The following is a 21827-nucleotide window of genomic DNA, read 5'->3' as shown; positions in this document are numbered from 1 at the left end:
GTCAGACATGTCTTCTCTTTGCCTCTTGACAGGGGTGTTTGACAATGAAATGAGATCAAAACTCTTTGATACTTTGTCCTCATGCATTCTAGAAGCCATTGCTTTGGGCAGCAGGCAGAATCAGTTTCTCTGCTATTGTGTGTAGTTTTCCAGTCTTTTCTATTAAAAGAGAAACATCATACAAAGCACACACAGCATTCTTATTATCAACACCGGTTGCTATTTTTTCTATAATATTCTGTCTTGAAGGCAGTTCTTCCTTTCTTTGAAAATATTCAACAGGTTTGGTAGTAAGCTCCTTATACTTAGTTTCAAAATGCCAGTGAAGTTTGGATGGCTTCTTTCATTGGGCAGTAATTCACAAGAGAACACATTGTAGTTTCTGTTCACCTTCACTGCCTCTACATATAAATCCAAAGGATATGCATTCATCACAGTATTTACGGTTATTGTGTTCCGACTGATGCCGGTGTCTTTTCACTCGAGCTTGTCGCACATTCACCATTTATGTCGCTACTGTCTCATTTTAACATGCTTCTGGTTTTAACCATTGATCCATCATATGATCAGATATTTACAATAAAACAGTCACTAATGTAGTTAATTGAACTAAATATTAAGGTTTGGGCTCAAACTGAGGTTGCATGCCATGGTCTGACTGCACGTGTTCAACAAATGACAGGTTGGTAATCTCTCATGTATAAATGCTTCTGTTCTACCATACTCTGATTGCCTGACATCAGACATGTCACTTTCATGTACAGAGTTAAATGCATAAAAGATTGAAAGAAAAAAATACAAATAAGTTGTATAATCAGGAAAGATTTTTTTTTAATATTGCCATAATTATGAGAACATGGGTACGTTACATTGCCTTTGTATAGCATTATTATTTTTTCTTTTAATATGTTTATTCATTTACATACATATGAAAATTAATTTCAATTCAGATCATGGACCCGCAGTATTACTTTTTCGGACCATCAGGGGTCCGCGGACCACAGATTGGAAACCACTGAAGTAGATGATACCATAGACATACCGAATGGAACTCTACATACAGGAGGAGTCAATTCAATTCCCAAAACCTCAAGTTTATTTAAACTGCGACCAGTCCCTTGGTGGTCATCAGAACTAACTAAGATTCTCTTTGACTCGATTGTGCAGACGTCATACTGAGGAGAATTTAGTTATATACAAGAAATGTAGAGATCAGTTCTGTCGTACGATGAAAGAAGCTAGGCGCCAGTCTCGGATGCCATTTGTTTCCGCTGTCAGTAGTAGAACACCACCATCTTCTGTATGGAGGACAGTGAAAAAGATAGCTGGCAAATTTACCCCCAACCCACCACCTGTGTTAATGGTAAATGGTCAGTATTTGATTGGAGGAATTAAGGGTAGCAATGCTTTATTTGAAGATTTCTCCACCGTATCAAGCAAGTGTGAAATAGCTACTGGTTTTTACTATATAAGCATTGAAGAATGGAAATTTAACTTTTACAACAGTATGGCATGATCATAGTTATCCAAATGATTCGAACTAGCCATTATTTTAGTCTTTTTGATACCCGGCATGGATAAGTTTTTAGCAGCAAACTATCGACAAATTGCATCGACAATTTGTTTGTGTAATATCATGGAGAAGATGGTTAATGCAAGACAGGTGTGGTACCTGGAGAAGAAAGGTATTTTATCACATATCCACTGTGGATTTAGAAAAAAAATGCACTCAACGACTGACACGTTGATATGACTTGAGTCCTCTATGTGTGAAGCCTTTGCTTCAAAACAGCACGATGTAACAGTCTTTTTTTACTCCAAAAATGCATATGATACTGCATGGAGATATGGTATATTTAAAACCATTCATAATTTAGGATGAGAGGAGAGTTACCATTGTTCATTCAAGCATTTGTTTCACATAGATTATTTCAAGTTAGAGTAGGGTAAATTCTGTCAGAGAGGAAATGTCAGAAAGAGGGAGTTCCCCAGGGTAGTGTGCTAAGTGTAACCTTATTTGCATTAGCCATAAATGGGATATCCTCTGTCATTTCTAGAGATATTCTCTCGATATTGTTTGTGGATGATTTCTCCATATCATTTGCTGGGGCTAGAATGTTAATGGTTGAGAGAAAATTGCAACTCTCAATTGACAAAATCATTCAATGGGCTGCTATGGATGGATTTAAGTTGTCGACAAGCAAAACTGTTGTTGTCCATTTCTGTCATATTAGGAGAGTCTGGATATGTACATCAAGGGTCAAGTGAAGTTAGATTTTTAGGATTGATATTTGATTGTAGGCTTACATGGGTTCCTCACTTGAAACCTTTGTAAGTAAAGTGTCTTTAAGCTCTGAATCTTTTAAAAGTTTTGTCCCATACATCATAGGGGCTGACCGCAAAACTATTTTAAAATTGTAAAAGGTCTTTTTTTCTTAAAAGTTAGTTATAGGTGTGAAATATACTCCACCCACCCCAAGTCGACTAAATATTTTAGATCATATACACCATACTGGTATCAGATTGGCCACAGGAGCCTTTAGAACTTCGCGTATTCCAAGCTTTATGGTTGATGTTGGAGTGTTAACTTTAGACCTTTTACCGAAAGTCTTCTATTGTCCGGTATTGGTTTTGGTTGCAAAGAATTCCTAATCATTTAGTGTATCAGACTGCAAACCTTGTAAGGCACTCACATACTTTGAGTTGCACACAAAATCTCTTCAATCTTATGGTTTTCGTGTGAAACAATTGGTACACAATCTTGCTATAGTTAGAAGTAAGGTGATTACATGTAAGGTATCATCAACCCCCTCATGGAAATTACAGAGATAACTTTTTGTAAATATTTCATTGGTGTTAAAAAGAATATGACTGACTTAGAAGCCAGGTTTCTTTTTATGAAACATGTTGCAGAACATAGGGAATAAACTTTTATGTATACTAATGGTTCCAAAGCTGATGCTGTCGGTGAATTTGGAGTATATAGTAATGCTTTTAATTGCAGAGGTTCACTTCCTCGAACAGCTTCCATATTTACTACGGAACTGTATGACATACTAACTGCTATTGAGAAAATAGCGTTGGAGGAGGAAGGTAATTTTACTATTTCTAGTGATGCAAGGAGTGTCCTTCAAGCATTAGAAGTTTTTGATTCCAGTAACCCTTTAGTTTTAAAGATTTTAGAATGGCTTTTCATTATTGGACTGAGAGGTATAACAGTTCGATTTTGCTGGGTTCTGACACACGTACTGTAGGTGTTTCTGGAAATGAGAAGGGAGATATACTGGCAAAGAATGCTGCAGCTGAGTTGCTACCAAAAAAGTATTCCACTCTTTGTGATTGTTTACCCAGCATTAAGAATTTGATTTATGATAATTGGCAACAGCATTGGGATAGTTTAGTTGAAAATAGAATGAGAGAAATAACGAAAGTTATATCCCTTTGGAACTATAACATGATACCCCAAAAGTGGGCGACTACTCTTTGTTGTCTCCGCATTGGTCACACTCGGATGACACATAAGGTTTTGCTAACTAGTCAACACCAACCATATTGCGACGACTGTTTTATACCCTTGACAGTAAGGCATTTGTTTACTGAATGCCGCACTTATAGCACAGAAAGAAATAGATATCTGTTTGAAGCTTGAGGTGAGGATGGCAGGTTCATCCTTACCAAGATTCTTGGGCATGCTGCATTTTTAGATTTATTTCAGATGCAGGTCTTCTGAGAGCTATTTAACTTTTATAATGAAATCTTCGCTTTTATGGTTTTAATTGAATATCTTTTATCCTTTATTCATAATAAACGATATAGGCGTCAATGACCTTCGATGTCAGGATGCCAGAAAACTTCAAATCGATAAATCAATCAAGTACAAAGTGAGAAAGCCAGTTCACTTTTTGGTGGAAAAGGGTAACTAAAGAAAAAGTAACAGTAGGTTCATTATTCAGGCAAATTACTTTCTACTGAATTCTGTCGAGACAGGAAACGGAAAAGTTTAGCTTTCCAAATAATATGATTACCATTCTGTGAAGCTGTAATAAATAGGCTAAAAAACAGCCAAATTATTAACAAAATTCTTGTGTGAAATTGCCTGTATTGTAAAAAGTTATTTAGAGGAGAGATTGCACATTAGATCTCGTTCACGGATTTCTAGGTTACTGTTAAGTCTGGTGTTCCTAAGGGTAGTGTTTCTGAACTTTTATAGTCTAAGGTAGGCTGACATGCCTAAAATAATTCTTAAAGAAATACCTATAATTCACTCGGAGCTATAAACCCTCGGCAGAATTTTCGTTTTTTGATACAAGTAATTATACCAGCCAGCACAGGCCTTAAACAGACTCGCATGATTTGGCAAAGGCTGCTTCGCCTAGTGTGACGTCATGGAGAGACAACCTAGACTCCTCCACCCGGTTTTTTTGCAATCCGCTAATGGAATCAGACAGGGGACACAGCTTAGATTTGAGCGATTTTTCTATATATCTGGATGATGTAAAGGAAGATGTAGCAGATAACGAGGATCAGTTATCAGCAATTCTGGAATCATATCAGTTCGAATTATGTGAAGAAAGTAGCCAGGAAAATAGCAGTTAAGCTGAAATTTTTCAACAGGAAATAAGATATAAAGAAAAAACATATTTTTTCACAAAATAAATCGATATCAGCTTTGAGGAGAGGTAGCTAAGAATAGAACATGGTAGGTGTTTTTAGACAGAACCCTCAGATACGGAAAAGAATATTGCGCAGTAAATTCATCTATACAAAATCTGCCATAAATAAAATGTTACGCAGTAAATTCGTCTATACCAAATCTGAATTAAATAATACAAGCACGTGAAATGTTGTGGACTACAAAGTATTTTTTTTTTAAATCTAGGTATTTAAAGGTAACTGAAATGTTTGTGATGTATTATACAGGAAGAAATCCAATATTATTAAAATAAAATAATAAGCTGAAAATTAAAAAAAAAAATGATGAAAGGATGAAAACTAAATTGAAGGGATATATTGAAATTTAATGTAGGTAGATGGTGGTAATTTAAGAACATGAGAGAGAGAGAGAGAGAGAGAGAGAGAGAGAGAGAGAGAGAGAGAGAGAGAGAGAGAGAGAGAGAGAGAGAGAGAGAGAGTATTTTTAATTTCTTTTTTTTACTTGAAAGTTTATCATTTCAGTTCTGGAGTGTCATCTTCTACTCTCTATTTACAACACATGCATGAAGGCCTTATTTAAAATAATCATTATTTAAGCTGATGATTTTAAACAGATGCAATGATATTATTCAGTTTTTATATTAATCCTTGTAGTTAGCGTATAAGATGTATTTAACACAGTATCTATCGAAAGTTCACAAAACAATGTTTTTTCAGATAACGCTTTTCCGTAAAAATCCACATCTTAGCACACGTATAGGAATATCTGCAAAACTTTTGATACATATTTTGCATAGGACTAATTTAGTATCAAAAGTCCCTATGTATCTTGAGCATCAACTTGGAAGCACTTTAATACTGGTTCATGGAACACCATGGACCTTTGATTCTGACGGCTTTAGATATGCGTGTGAAAGACTAAAGAATTACTGTAGGGATGCATATTCTGAGAACATGGAATGGGAATTGTTATTCCAAGCTTGGATTCGGAAATCCTGCTTGCACAAAGATAACAGATATCCATATGGAAATGTTGATGGTAAATATCGAGTTTTTCATGCTAATACGGACAGGGATTTTGGTAAGATCTGGATCTTAACATAATGTCATCGCCGATGTTATTATGAAGGTCTGTCAAATAAGATGTTAGGTTTGACGATCTTTTTATGTCATTATGAGGTCAGAGAGAGAGAGAGAGAGAGAGAGAGAGAGAGAGAGAGAGAGAGAGAGAGAGAGAGAGAGAGAGAGAGAGAGAGAGAAATAAAACATACTGTATATTTTAAATGCAGCATGAAAATTGAGAGAAAATATCTACCGTAATTTAACCATCGCAAAATTAATTATAAAAGTTTCCAACAAGTAGCAGATAATTGATTGATTGATGGAATTCGTAACCTGAAGTTTAGAAATGTAATGTCAATAGGTGTATTTGTAATAATTTTTAAAATCAATATTATGGGAAATTTGTTAATTTATTATTATTATTATTATTATTATTATTATTATTATTATTATTATTATTATTATTATTATTATTTTGTGGTTGTTGTTAGCATGTGTTGGGGCGGGGCTACTTGAAAAGATCTCGATCTATTTGTGACCGAAATCGACACGGTACTCCAAGGGAAAGAGGAAAATAAAATGGCAGCAACTAGCATGCAAGTGAACGCCGCTGATGAAGAATATGATGACGGAGGCAATCATGGCATGTGTGGGCACTGTGAGTCCTATGTCGAAGATGGGATACAATGCGATGAATGCCGAAGATGGTACCATGATGAAGAAGCTTGCTCTAATTTAAGAGATGGCACAAGTGTTATTTTACAAACCAGGACCATCATTTATAAATGTCCAAGATGTGTTGAGACTGCAAATCCCAATGGTTCATGGGTCAGGCAATCATGGGAAAACATGACGAGGCTAAGCATCAACATAGAGGAGATGAAGGTAAATGTGCAACAACAAATGTCTGGTATTATGGATATGATAACTGCTCAATACACTAATATGTGTCAAGAAATTGTTGAGCTGAAAGAGAAACTTATGGAATACGAACAAGAGAATGTGACCAAGACCACATATGCAAGTAGGTTGAAAAAAAAAAAAACCCACACACTTTGGTCATAAAATCTACGGAGGAAAATATGAAGGCTTCAGAGATCAAGAAAACAATCATGAATAAGATAACCACGAATGTCGAACAGGTCAAAACCTCTAAACAAGGCCACTTGGTAGTTAATTTTGCGGATAAAGCTGGGCTAGAAAAGGCTAAAAATGACTTAGAAGAGGTCAAGAATGCCATTAAGGTAGAAGTAGATAAAAAGGATCTACTTAAACCGAAGATCAAGGTCTGCAATATTGATGAAAATGAAGATGATATAATTGCCAGTATAATGGAGAAGAATGAATGGTTGAATGATATATGTGAAAATGAAGAGGACTTTAAATTGATCAGGAAGTTTAAATCAAGACAAAGCGGTAAATCACATGTCATTATAAAGTGTAGTCCAACTATCAGGAAAGTTTTCCGTAAAAGGGACGATAGAGTATATACCACGCTAGGAGGATGCTGCAAAATTTATGATTCCTACAATGTATTTTAATGTTATAAATGCCAGGAATTTGGTCATACTGCCGATAATTGTAGAAAGACTCAGGTATGTGCCAAGTGTAGCCAAGAACACCGAACCACGGATTGTAGTGTAAATACGTTGGTGTCATAACTGCACAATGAGGAATTACAATGATGCGAATCATAAGACATATGATGAAAACTGTAAAGTATACAAGGAGGAGCTTACCAGGATAAAAAATAGAAATTATCATGGAGTCTAGCCCATTGGTTAAGTGTGGTCTGATAAATATTCAATCGGTGGGGAATAAAACCATAAAGATTAGAAATCTTATCAATGAAATGGAATTAGATTTATGCTTATTAACGGAAACTTGGTTGCAGGGAAATATCAGTGATAACTCAAAGATTCAGGAGATGACGCCGTGTACTCACGATTTCTACCACGTACCAAGAAAGGATGGGTGTCTTCGTGTCGAAAACCTTCTCTAGGGTTTCTATCATGAATGAAATAGTATTTGAAACGTTTTAATATATCTATTTAAAACTGACAAGGCACAGTAAGGTATTGAATATAATATCATTATATAGACCACCAGGGAGTAATATGAGGAAATTCATTGAAGAATTTAGTATTCTTATGGGTGTGGTGGACGATATTAAAAATACATTAATTGGGGGAGACTTTAATTGTTGGGTAGATGATGAAAACGATTATAAGACTAAAGAACTCAAGGAAGTATTTGAGATGTTTAATTTGATAAATAGTGTTTCGGTATCAACTTCAGTAGGTGGTCATACACTCGACTTGGTCATATGTGGGAAAGATTCTGACCTAATAAGAAACCTTGAAGTGGAACCAGACTTTGAGATCTCAAAAACACATAAACTCATCACTTTTGATGTTAATATAAATTGAACCAGAGTATTGAAAAAATGGATCACATATAGGGAACGGGAAAATTTTGATGCTGAGAATTTTATTGAAGCTAGTGTAGCGCAAATGTCTTGTGAGAACATACAATGTGAACATATGGTAGACAGAGAATGTGTTGGGTGTTATGCCAAGAAATATAATGAAAATTTTGGAAAAATGTATGATACCATGTGTCCCATAAAGAGCAAACAAATAGTTGTACGCGAAAATGTTAGATGGTATAATAGTGAGCTATTAAAGGCAAAAAGGCATAGACGTAAGATGGAAGGTAGATGGAAAAGAGCCAAATCCTCACAAGCCAGAAATCTATATAATAAGGCCAGAAATGACTATAACATCCTGTTAGAAAAAACAAAAAGAAAATTCTACAACGGCGAAAGTAAAAAAAAACTAATAACATGAGGGACTTTCACAAAAACCTTGATGATTTGATGGGATTAAAGAAAAAACATGTCTTGCCTGATAATGTTTGTGCAGAGAAATTTGCTAAATTGTTCAATGAAAAAATTTATAAAATTTATAGAGGTTTCCCCCAAAATCACTTGGAAGGACAGTCAGTTATGCCTGTGAAGGAGGGTCAGAAGTTAATAAAATTTAAGGAAATAAATATGTGCGACTTGTTAAAGGTTATGAGAGAGATGAAGAATACATATTGTGGAAACGACCCTTTCCCAAACAGTTCAATAAGTGAAGCTCCAAACAAGCAAGATGTATATAATATTTACCTGAACATAATTATCCTAAGTATATCACAATCCTGTTTTCCTAGCTGTGAAAAAAACTGCGTTGATCAAACCAATATACAAAGGAAAAGGTGATGTAAACGAGCTAAATTCATATAGGCCCATTTCAAATTTATCCTACATGTCAAAGCTTATTGAAAAAATAATAAGTGAGCAATTATGGGCGCATATTGATGAATTAGAGGTATTCCCGGAAAATCAATCGGCCTACAGAGCTAATCACTCTACAAAAACTACCTTATGCTCAATAATGAATGATATGATAGGTCTTCTTGATGAGGGAAAGTGTGGAATTTTGATTATGTTAGATCTTAGTGCTGCTTTCGAAACTGTTGTGCACGAGTACTTACTTGACGACTTAAAGTCTATTGGAGTGACTGAGGAAGCACTGGAATTTTTGCGAAGTTACTTAATGAATAGGAAGACTATTGTAGAAGTTTCTGGAAACCGATCCAGTGAGAGAATTCTTATGAAAGGTGTACCACAGGGTAGTGTTCTATGCCCTATCTTGTTCAACATATACACTATCGAGCTATCACACATCTTGAAAAAACAAAGTGGGCTTTAAACTATATGCAGATGAGCTCGGTTCTACTTTTCAATTTCAACAACACAAGATACAAAGAAGAAAATTGATGAGATAATGACTGAAATAAAAACATGGATGCAGAGGAAAAGCTTAAATTAAATGATGATAAAACAGAATGTATGTTTTTTGGCACAAAGGTGGCTTTGAAGAATTACCAGTTAATTCAAAGTATGAAAATTGGTGACGCTGATGTTGGGATTGTGCCTGTTGTGAAAAATTTGGGTGTACTGATAGATTGTAATTTGTCAATGAGGGACCAAATAGTGAACACAGTGAAAGTGTGTAACTATCACCTGAGAAACATAGCATTTATTAGAAAATATTTAACAGAGGGCAGTACAAAAATTTTAGTGATGAGTCACGTAATATCAAGGCTTGATTATTGCAATTCTCTGTACTATAATTTGCCCAATACACTACTAAGAAAGCTTCAAAATGTGCAAAACCGGGCGGCTAGACTGATAAAAGGTATTAAACTACGGGACAGAATAACTCCTGCTTTGATCGATCTACATTGGTTACCTGTTAAGGCTAGAATTGAATTTAAGATTTGCTTGTTGACTCACAAAGCACTTACAAGTGATAAGCCTAAATATCTTCGTGATTGCTTGGTCCCCTACCATCAAGCTACCAGCGCTGCTGTAAGAGTTAGACATGCCGATGACCCACATAGACTATTCGAAATCAGTGTGAATCATGCAATAGGAGGAAGAACGTTTAGTTATGCTGCACTGAGACTCTTTAACGACCTTCTACTTGATGTCAAGAATAGCAAAAATGTGGCAGCTCTCAAGAAAAACCTAAAGACTTATCTTTTTAGAAAGTGTTATAATAGTGACCTGAAAACTATTGAGCCTGAATACAAATGCTAGCGAAATAATTGATAAGATACAGAGCATAATATTAACTGGAAAGAAATCATTTTCACACACCAAGGCCCGCCTGAACAGACTTTATTGTCTGATGGAGGGCGAGTAATAAACCCGTAAGAGTAAGAGTAGACAAACGAAATCTTTTGTTTCTAAGTAATGTTTTAAAGTATTAAGATTCTAAACCCGGGAGGCTCGGCTGGGCGTCCATTCGGCTCGTATGGGTTGCACTTGAGCGACCCACTGTTTTCTTAACAATTCATCAACAAACAAAATCTTCAGTTCTAGTAAACCAAGATTATTTATGGCCGCTTCTCGTCTGTGTGTGACGTCACAAGTACTTCCTGCCCAAGAGGCCGAAACAGAACGTCCCATTTATGACGTGAAAATAAAATCGTGAAAAGCCTGGTAATAAAGCTCCAATACAAAATAACACGGCAGTTAATCGATACCAAACCCAATCACTTGTTTCTGCTGTGGTAACTCTCTTTAACAGAAACAAGTTGCATTCACCTTGTCAGCCCACCTTTTAATCTTCGCTGACGACATGCCTCTTGATATGCAGATGAAGCAAATCATTTTTTTTGGAGTTATTTACTTATACAAAATGCTAATTATAAATCTTGAATAATCGGGCGATGTAGTTATTGGGACATGAATGCACACCTCATGAGAGTAACACTATTTCAACCATAAAATATGTTAATCTTTTTATTTCTAAAAATACTATGTTCTGGTTAGAAAACTGTAAAATTTTATCGAATTCGCAGTTTCTCTGTTCCTAAGGTTTTTACGTTTATACATTTTTAATAAGCACTGGTATAACAAATATGACACTTAACGATTAAAAAGTTGTGAGCCCAGAGTAATTTTATATTTCCACTTACGTAAATTTTTTTAATCTGGTGGTATTCATATACTTTTCTATATTATGTCATCAGTCAAAGAATTCATTTAATAAGTGTTTCTTTTATAGGAAGAATGTAATACCCATTTCGTTCCAGGTCTTGTCCATGAACGTTCTTTTCAAAACTAATTATCTTAAATTTTTCTTAGGCATTCGAATCCCTGCGGTTCTTCTTGCATCTCTTGTCGCATTCTTGCGAAATGGCAGCAGGGGAAAATATGTTGTTTTCGTTCGCTTGGCCACAGAGTGAGAATTTTATTCTGGTCTCTCATTTATGTTTCTTAGTATTTTTCTCTGGAATTCATTTTGCTGTGTCAAAAGACTTCAATTAATGGAGTACATACTTCGGAATTACCTAGCAAGGAACGAAGAATATATATTAGACTGAGAAATTCTCTCTCTCTCTCTCTCTCTCTCTCTCTCTCTCTCTCTCTCTCTCTCTCTCTTTCTCTCTTTCTCTCTTTCTCTCTCTCTCTTTCTCTCTTTCTCTCTCTCTCTTTCTCTCTCTCTTTCTCTCTCTCTCTCTCTTTCTCTCTCTCTCTCTCTCTTCTCTCTCTCTCTCTCTCTCTCTCTCTCTCTCTCTCTCTCTCTCTCTCTCTCTCTCTCTCTCGTGTGCCATTTCTCATTAATTATCTCGATAAAGTTGTCAATTTCAACTTCAAGAAAAGCTCGGACGAGATTCCATAATTTATAACCCCCTTCTGTTATGGATGGATCATATCAGCAGTTTTACACAATTTTCCTACTGGAAATGTATTCCGAAATAACTTTTTTTTTTTTTTTTTTTTTTTTTTTTTTTTTTTTTTTTCCCAGCCGGCTGGACCCAATGTTGATTGCTAATGCTTTTCAAACGAATTGATCGACTGATATGGTACTTTGAAACATTTTTTCACACCCTCACCCTGATTTAAAAGAAAAAAAAATCCATGTCCAAACACTGATTTTGAAGGAACTTTACTCTTGAATATTAGAACATACTAAAGCCTATCCAGTCAAGATTTACGAATGCATGGATAAGCACTCCTGGGGTACTTATTCCTCTTACCACCAAGGAAGATTAAACCTCCTTGCGTACCACCCACTCAGCTTTCCTCATTGTTTAAACTTCACTTCCCCGTCTATGTTCTGTCTGCTTTCTTTCTCAATTCCATTATGTATTTTACTATATCCCCTCCGTTTTTATTTGTTTTACTTATCTTTTACATTATAGTAGTCTCTCTCTCTCTCTCTCTCTCTCTCTCTCTCTCTCTCTCTCTCTCTCTCTCTCTCTCTCTCTCTCTCTCTCTGAACAATATATAATAAATAATGAATACCATGCACCTGGAGAGGGGGGGGGGGGGATTCGATAACAAATGTATACTTATGATGTGTGGGGAAATTATGACAATAACTATGGATGAATAGATTAATCTCTCCATCGGTGTTCATTGTGATGATGATGGGTTCCACACCTTCATGTATATTGTCCGACGACCAGTACTGTTCCTTGAACAATCAGGACCTCCTCACACCACCCGCCCACACCTTGGTTGCGACCAGCTTTGCCTCCTGGAGCCACGCCTGCAGATTTGCCATTCTGCAACGCTGAACGCACATGTTGCCCCACACTTTCTCGATGGTGTTCAATCAGGATGGGTAGGTGGCAGTCGGATGACCTCATGACCCCATGACCAGATAATTTTGTCTACCGTGTAGCGAGGTTCTGGCCTGTTCTCCATGCAAATCAGCAGCAGCTCAGGGGGCTAATATTGCTTGTGGCCGTGGCTTACCAGGATAACTATACATGTAGAGATGGGAAGGGTGGTTATGGAAAAATTTGTAGTTCGCCTATTTACCTCGCAGAAATATAATGAATTCCACTACTGTAAATAAAGAAAGAAATAAATTTATCTTGAAAAGATATTGAATCTTTAGAAAGAAAAATAGAAAAAGACGAGAAGTAGAAATACAAGGACAAATAATACTTAATACATAACGAAAATTGAAAAAGAAAACTCAGAGAGAGAGAGAGAGAGAGAGAGAGAGAGAGAGAGAGAGAGAGAGAGAGAGAGAGAGAGAGAGAGAGAGAGAGAAGGGAGGGGAAGAGGTTTGTGATGACCTCACAACCTTACCCGTTCAAATCCCTTCACGGGTGCGACTGGTGTCGGCTATAATCCCTTGAAATTCTACGAGTAAACGCCCTAATTAAATTCATTTGTAAATGCACTATATCATCAACAGTTGGAGAGAGGTGTGAAATCGCAAGTGCTAATATGTCATGCTGGTGTGATTGATTGTTTCGAAGATATTAGAAATAAACCTTGGGTCCAATCGGCTGAAATACATAGTAAGATAAACATTTTCATGAAACAAACGATACATCTAAAAAATTAGCTTCCAAGTTTTTACAAAATAATTTCCAGCTATAGTTATTTTCTAAGTTTTCTTGTAATCAAGTTTTACATTAAATTTTATTTTGTTTTAGAATTATGTAGAAATTATACATTTCGTGAACGGTGAAAGTATTAGTGATTTTCATTTTTCCTTTTCGGTTGATAACACTATATTCACAGTTTTTATGCTTGTATATAATGTACTCTATACTAAGCTTTTAGAGTAAAATAGTTTTTAGGCAGAACATGTGTGGAAAATTTAAAGATGATAAAATGCTACTAAAGCCATCAAGAACTAGCTGTTAGAAAAACCGCAAATCTTGACAACGTTGATAATTTAGTTCTTTCTTCAAAATAAAGTGATTAGGAGGATATGGATAGACAATGCCCTAATATGGATTGGTCACCCTGAAAACATTGTACAAAACTGAATACTACTACTTCTTACACATTTAGGGCATGGGCAACTTCAACAAAAGATGCGATGAAACGCAAGGAAGTTAAAGCAATGAACTGTACCACACGTGTTTCATACATGCTCGTACACTAACTTTTTTTTTCAAGTACTAATAAACTAACCTTTGTAAACAGGCTAGCTCATGTTTTATTTTATTTGAATTTTTGTGACGTTGTTGTCCGCATGTACATGGTATTTAAGCTCGATGTCTGTTTAATAGAGTTTAGTTGCATTCACCTCGCGGCTCGGTTATCACCTAACGGCTCATTGGCACAGAACTGTGAAGTTGTTATTTGTTAGAGTTTTTCTATCTTTTTTTTTTTTGCGCCAAAAAGGAAAAAAAAACTGCTAGCCCTTCAGAATGTTGAGGAGAAATAGGTATTGTAGTCAATTTGTTTTGCTGGTCAGGGTTTGGATTGAAACGCTGTCTGGTACTAACTAGTTTTTTCCCCACAGAAATATAACCCAAAGCTACCCCTCTTACCAGCGGAAAGGTAACAGGAAATATTTACATAGTAAAAGGTACACTACTATAGTCCGAGTGTGCTTCTGCTCACTAGGTAAGAGTTGAATATATTTTAATTACAGGAAAAACATTTATTATTATTATTATTATTATTATTATTATTATTATTATTATTATTTAGGTACAACCCTAGTTGAAAAACCAGATAGAGGTAAGGGAAATTTGTCATCAACTTTTATCTCTTTGTAGCTAAGTTGCTAAGTCAATGGAACCTCAGTTTCTTGGGTACGGGTTCAATTTCCCGGCCGACCAGAAACTATGATCTTTAAATTCCCCCTTGGGCAAGACCCTTTGGTCTCTCATCCGCAGGTATAGAGATAATCCAGTTATTAAGAGTATAATATGTGGGTCATATAAATGTAAAAGAAACGTTTAAATGTGCAAAATTTATCATGTATGTACAGTTAGAATCAAAAGAACGCAGACACTCGGGGGAAATCTTTCGTCAGATGTCTCTAGTGTTCCCATGACAAAACAGACTACTGAGATTCAGGGCCTCTGTAACACGGTTTTTTGGACTTTGCTCCTTATCAAAGCATCGGATGTAGCTGAAAGATGACATATGTATATTTTACAACCACACACAAATTTTGTCAGCATTATCAATAACCTAAACCCGATAGTTTTAATTTTTATAGAGTAAAAATGATGTAGCCGACGCCATGGCCAGTGATTACGAGCTAAGAGTTGAAAACATTCATTACGTAAACAATGTAAACACCTTTTGACAAAAATTTGCCCCGCCCATCCACCAGACACCCATTCCCCTTGTTCCATCGGCTCTGAAAACCATAAGTCAAGAATGGCTAACATGATTTGGAATTGCCCCCTTGGTTGCAAAACTGCATTTGTCTTACGACTTTCAACTTTATACAGTCAAGAGGAAGCCCGTGGCCATATTTACTATAGCCTGAATAGGTAATTATTCAGTTTTTAGTTTAAATCCAATATTTAAGGTCTGATTTGTATTTAGCGTAACATGATTATAATACTTGTAATGTCATTCAGGCTTTTGAACATTTCCATTAACTATTCACTATGCCACCAAGAGAGAGAGAGAGAGAGAAAGAGAGAGATTGTATGTAAACAGTCTTTATATAACTATTTTTGTTAAAATAAGAATTTTGTGCTAAACTCTCCATCAGACCAACGGATCATCCGATATAATTTTTTTTCTTCTTCTTAGGCCGTACGACCATATATGTTTTGGGCATGACTGCATTTTGTAAATAAATCAGGAATAGTTTTAGGAGTTTTATTTGTACATCTAATGGGAATTTATAGAAGTAAAGTGAACATAATTCATTTATCCTTTAACATAATTACTACATGTAGCAAAACAAATAGTAGTAAAGATGATAATGCAATAAAGGAATGATACCATACTTTATCTTTAGTTTCAACATCGGCAATAACATACCCAGTTGCCATAATTTGTCAGCTTAATGAAATAACCTATCATCTAATGTTAAACTTAATTTCTGAGGAGGCCATGGCTTATTGCACAGTGAAAAAAACATTACAAAGACTTTATGAATGGCGGAACGATACATAAATGTGGGTGGGGTATCTGTGCTAGCGTAATAATACTACTGTAGCAGTAGTGCCGCAACAGTAGTATAAATGAATTAAACGTTTAGGCCAACTGCTGGGATCCTTGAGGATCATTTAGCACTTCTTACAACTACTCGAGAAATGAGTTTTTATAGCCAGAATTTAAATTTTCTGATCCAACAATGCCCATGATAGCCTTCAGTGTTATCCTGAATTATAACCAGGCCAAAATGGGTGCAGCCTCATGAAGTCATCATTCTGACGATAATTATTGGTGAAGGTTTAAAGCCAAAATACGGTACCGTCTATTTTTTTTTTTTTTTTTTTTTTTTTTTTTTTTTACAGTAAATAGGTAGGTAGATAGACAATAAATAAAAATTGCTTGACATAGGATATAGCAGTTATCAAATCAAGCTTGTCTACTACGTTTTTGAAAATTACCAATTATTCCCAACACCTTGTCAATCTGATTGTGACCTATAAAGTAGACTGTAATTTCTTAGGAAACTTATTTGGGAGTTAGACTAATAATCGAAGTGTTTTTGTATTTATTAACATATTTTGTTGGTTTGTTCATTATGACAATTATCAGTGGAGAGGTTTCAGAGTTCATAAAGGTGTACTTCTTTGCTTTTATTTCAACTTTTGTGTCATTGTTGGCAGAGGTATAGCCTTCGTTACGTACAGCCAATCATCGATCGAGAAAGAGGGAAGAAATGCCGTCATAAGTTACGTAACGAGTGCGTTCGAAACCTTTTCTCTGAGTAAGTTGGCCCGTCTTCAAAAAACGTCACTTTTACATTATAAGTACCAAATTTATTCAACCTACGTAATGCAGAATATAGACAAAATTTATGTGTCGATATAATGTGCATTCTGAAGAAGCGTTATATTTATGAGATTCATTGATAGAAAATTATTGCGGAAAAACCGTGTTACAGAGGCCCTGAATCTCATAGTAGGTGTTATTCTTCTTATTACTACTATGAAATGGGCGTAGCCCTTTCCAACCTTAGCGAATCAAAGACAGCAGGGGGGTGATTTTGCTAGTGAAAGCATTAAAATTTTACAAATCGAGTTGCCATATTTAATTCTGTTTTATTATTTGACGTTTCGAATATCTACTGCTGATACTGAAAACACACACACACACACACACACAGATATATATATATATATATATATATATATATATATATATATATATATATATATATATATATATATATATATATATGAATCCGAAAAGTCATGTAGAACTTATTGAAGTATCGCGGCTAAACAATTCCTTCCGTTAACAGCTACATTAGATTATTTCGTCATTAGTTTTGTTCAAGAAAAAGTACTTTCAGATGTGGTTCGATGTAAAATGATGATAAAAAAAACACCATACTTGAGTTATACCGGCCTAAATGACATTCAGAGAGAGAGAGAGAGAGAGAGAGAGAGAGAGAGAGAGAGAGAGAGAGAGAGAGATCCGGCCTGATTACATCGTTTTAAATGTATTTGCAGTACGTTGGTCAAAATTCGCCCGTAACTTTTTGAGTTAGGTTGGTGACAAACAAATAGACAGAGGTGAAAATATGACCTTCTTGGTGGAGGTAATAATAATAATAATAATAATAATAATAATAATAATAATAATAATAATAATTGGACCAAAACGTAAATTTTGAGAGTTCCGTCGAGGTGAGTATTGGCCCGCGCACTGAGCCCTTTGATAATTTGGAATTGCAAGATATTCCTTTGGATTTATTAAACGTAATTAGTTCTTCTTACCTTCTAAATTCCTGGAATTTATCCATTTATCCGAACCTACCGAAATCGTGTAATCCTTCCAGAAACCTCAACTCAGCGTCGTTTTCACATAAGGGACCAAAACCCCCTGTTTCACGCTACGCTCAACTCTGCCTCACATAAAACTACATTAATCCTTTATATGGGCGGTCAATCATATTCAGACTTTCAAAAATTTTTGCACGGACTATTGCAATATATCAAGAAACATATGTAAAAAAGAAAACATTTCAATAGTATAATATGTATTTCTAAAGGAATACAAAATGTACAAAGACAAAGCAAAAAAAAAAAAAAAAAAAAATCTTGATTTTAACATATTTCTCTTTGCAAACGAAGTCCTCTAGGAAAAAAATAACTAATCTATAATTATATATTGTATTATAAATACGTCCTTGTTACATTCGCTTTTTTTTTAGCCAAAATTTACGTTATATCGAAAGAGATACCAAAACTTTTCTATCCGTTTCAAAACGATAAATCCAAATATGCAAGTGATCATTTTTTTCTCCTAACAAGTTCCAAAATCATTTTAAAAGATAAAGTCCCTTTAATTTTTTATAGGAAATTTAAAGGTATTTGTTCAAATGTAGTTCGAAGTTAAAATTAATTATTTTTATTACTTATTTGATCATTTGTTTAATTATTAGTTTATCTATAAACTTGCCGATTAGAGTGTGTTTGAATTGGTCGCCGCTCATTGTTAAGCATAAAAACAAATGGTTAAATATAAGTGAATAAGTCGCAAAAAAAAATAAAAAAATAAAAAGAATAAATAAAATGTTAAATAGTGATATTTGGTAAATACTGTATATTTTGTAAAGGTGACAAGGTAAAGGACTCTGGTAATATACATACCTTGCAGAAGTTCCACTCAGATGCGTATAAAAGCATCGAAGAATAGAAAATTTAACTAAATGATGGAGATTTACTATGTAAAATAAGAGGACTAGATCTTTGCGCAAGGGAGACCTAATTCCATGAGTGCCAACCCAAGCAGTTTTTAGTGAGAAGAATATCTCAGCATTGTTACACCATCACAGAAACTGAGGAAACATCAGACATGAAAAGATGTATAGAGAAAGCATTTTCGCATCTACGATTTTATAAAAAAAGAAGTTATTCACAAAGTTTGCGTTCTAAAACTTTGTCATTTAGAAATTTGTACAATGAGAATCTATGCAACAAAAGCAATAATGAACAAGCTTTTGAAATAACTAGTCTATCTCAGGTTGAAGATTGAACACTGTTCTGACCCGAAAGGCAGCATCGAGTTCTGATCACACTGATATTTTGCAAATCTTTGGAATCACTGAAAACAATTATTCTTTCTGCTTGTGATTTGTGAGATGATGACTGGATCAAAGAAGTTAGTCTTGAGCTTCACACTAGATTACTCAATGCCTTCAAAGAAACCAAGACACTTCTATGGCCCACCAAATCTAGTGACGTTCCTTATTATTATTATTATTATTATTATTATTATTATTATTATTATTATTATTATTATTATTATTATTATTATTATTATTAGCTGAGCTACAACCCTAGTTGGAAAAGCAGGATGCTATAAACCCAGAGGCTCTAACAGGGAAAATAGCCCAGTGAGGAAAGGAAAAAAACGAAAATATAATATTTTAAGAAGAGTAATAATATTTCAATAAATATCTCCTATATAAACTATAAAAATTTTAACAAAACAGGAGGAAGAGAAATAAGATACCAATAGTGTTCTCAAGTGTACCCTCAAGCAAGAAATTCCTGCTTATGTTCTACAATCTGTATTTACATTAATGTGTGGTAAGAAGGACCCATCAGATCGAGAATGAATATTAGTACTAACAGTTAGTCAAGATATGTGTAAAGCAGCAACAGGTGGACAGTGGAGGATGAAAACGTATATCCTACTATGTATGACACTCCGTCATCTCTTCAAATCTAAACAATCAACTACTTTCGTAAACAAACTTGGTAATTATGAGTCCTATGCTTTTCCTTTCGAATTGGAAACAGTCCTGGCATATACATGGTTAAAAGTGTTTCAGTAATAGTGATATGGTTAAGGAACAACCTGAAGGAACAGTGTTTCATGGCGACGGAAACAACTTTGATCAGCTGGTGTCTGATGTTTATGGAACTGGATCAGTTCAAAGCACAGTTGGAAGGGGGGGTGCCCCCTGACAGCAAGAAGGGGGAAGCCCCGCCCTGCCAGCAGGAAGGGGGGTGCCCCCTGCCAGCAAGAAGGGGGGAGCCCTGCCCTGCCAGCGGGAAGGGGGTGTGCCCCCTGCCAGCAAGAAGGGGGGAGCCCCGCCCTGCCAGCAGGAAGGGAGGGAGCCCGCCCTCCCTCGGGAAGGGGGGAGCCCTGCCCTGCCAGCGGGAAGGGGGGAGCCCCTCCCTGCCAGCGGGAAGGGGGGAGCCCCTCCCTGCCAGCGGGAAGGGGGGAGCCCTGCCCGGCCAGCGGGAAGGGGGGAGCCCCACCCGGCCAGTGGGAAGGGGGGAGCCCCGCCCGGCCAGCGGGAAGGGGGGAGGCCCGCCCGCGCTAGCGGGAAGCGGGTAGCCCCGCCGAGCCAACAATATAGAGTTCCTGTATCTAGCTTATTTTTAAAAAACCTGAGGGCCTTTTGGAAATCTCTAACAGGCTCCAAAAAGTCTTCAAAGTCTTCAAAGTCTTCAAAGCTCCTCCAACTCTTGGTTTGTCTCCAATTTGTATTCCATATTTCTCCAAACGGAGAAATATGGAATACCGGTGCAAGCCCAAATTACCTTCATATTGTTATTTGTCTCAAGCGTAAATGTTAGAAAAGGTAAAAAGGTCGTTTTGATTGTTTTATTGACCAACCCAATGAAACAGAAAATGCTTTGGTGAAAGTTAGGAGAATTGTTGAGTGTGACTTTGAAAGAAAACCAAAAAACTTCGCCATAAAGGGATGAACGACAAGTGGAATCATGAAGGCAGTCATGAAAAGCCAAACAAGAATCTTGAAGACTAATAACTGATTTATTTGAAAGGATGCGGACAGAAAATACAGGAAGAAGAGGGAGACAGGAAGGAGAACGGGAGAGAAGAAATAAAGAATCCGAAAAGGAGAACTAGTTATTGTTTGTTGATAATTTTACGGTAGGTTGGATCTGAAAGGAGAAAGTAAAGTCCCTAATGTTGAATACCCAAAAATAAAGATTGTACAGAATAAGGCGGAAACTGCACAGAAGTAGAGAATAAGGAAGGACTTCTAAGGAGAGGCACTCCAATTGGACGTCTTCCTTTTGGAAATTCCTAACAGGCTCTAAATCAGAGTTAGACTTCAAAATTCTCCCAACTCGTTGTTCGACTTCAATTTGTCTTCCGTCATCAATAGGAAAGTTGAATGCTTTCCTGTCAGAGCTCCAAAAGATTCCTAGTCTCCCTGTTAGGGGGAATATGGAATACCGGTGCATTCTAAAATTGGCTTCAAATTGTCATTCGTCTTGAGCAGGAATGTTAGAAAAGGTAAAAAGAAAGTTCTAATCGTTTTATTGATCGATCCAAATTTGCAAGATTTTATCACCGGCTTGCCTCTGAGGCCATTAAAAAGGAAAAAAAGATTACGTGATGCAGAAAATTCTTTGGTGAAAGTTAAGAGAATTATTGAGTCTGCGACTTTGGAAGAAAATCAAAATACAAAAAGGAATCAACGACAAGTGGAATCAGGAAGGCAGTTATGAAAAGCTAGACAAGAATCTTCAAGACTAATAATGGATTTATTTGAAAGGATTTGGACAGAAAATACAGGAAGAAGAGGGAGACAGGAAGGAGAACGGGAGAAAAGAAATAAAGAATCCGAAAAGGAGAACTAGTCATTATTTGTTGATCA

The 21827-nt window shown here is 35.9% G+C and overlaps 1 protein-coding gene and 1 long non-coding RNA gene across 2 annotated transcripts in view; one reads left to right on the top strand and one right to left on the bottom strand.

The window, feature by feature from the left end:
- Positions 1-21827, top strand: part of LOC137654201 (uncharacterized) — a 249094-nt gene that overhangs the window by 108257 nt on the left and 119010 nt on the right. The window lies entirely within an intron of this gene.
- The window catches only part of LOC137654182 (trace amine-associated receptor 3-like), a 307240-nt gene that overhangs the window by 276285 nt on the left and 9128 nt on the right, over positions 1-21827 (bottom strand). The gene's annotated exons all lie outside the window — the stretch shown is intronic.

This window comes from Palaemon carinicauda, chromosome 1 (assembly GCF_036898095.1).
Source record: "Palaemon carinicauda isolate YSFRI2023 chromosome 1, ASM3689809v2, whole genome shotgun sequence".
Lineage (NCBI taxonomy): Eukaryota > Metazoa > Arthropoda > Malacostraca > Decapoda > Palaemonidae > Palaemon > Palaemon carinicauda.
The sequence above is the reverse complement of the archived record's forward strand: the minus strand, read 5'-3'. Positions and strand labels throughout refer to the sequence as shown.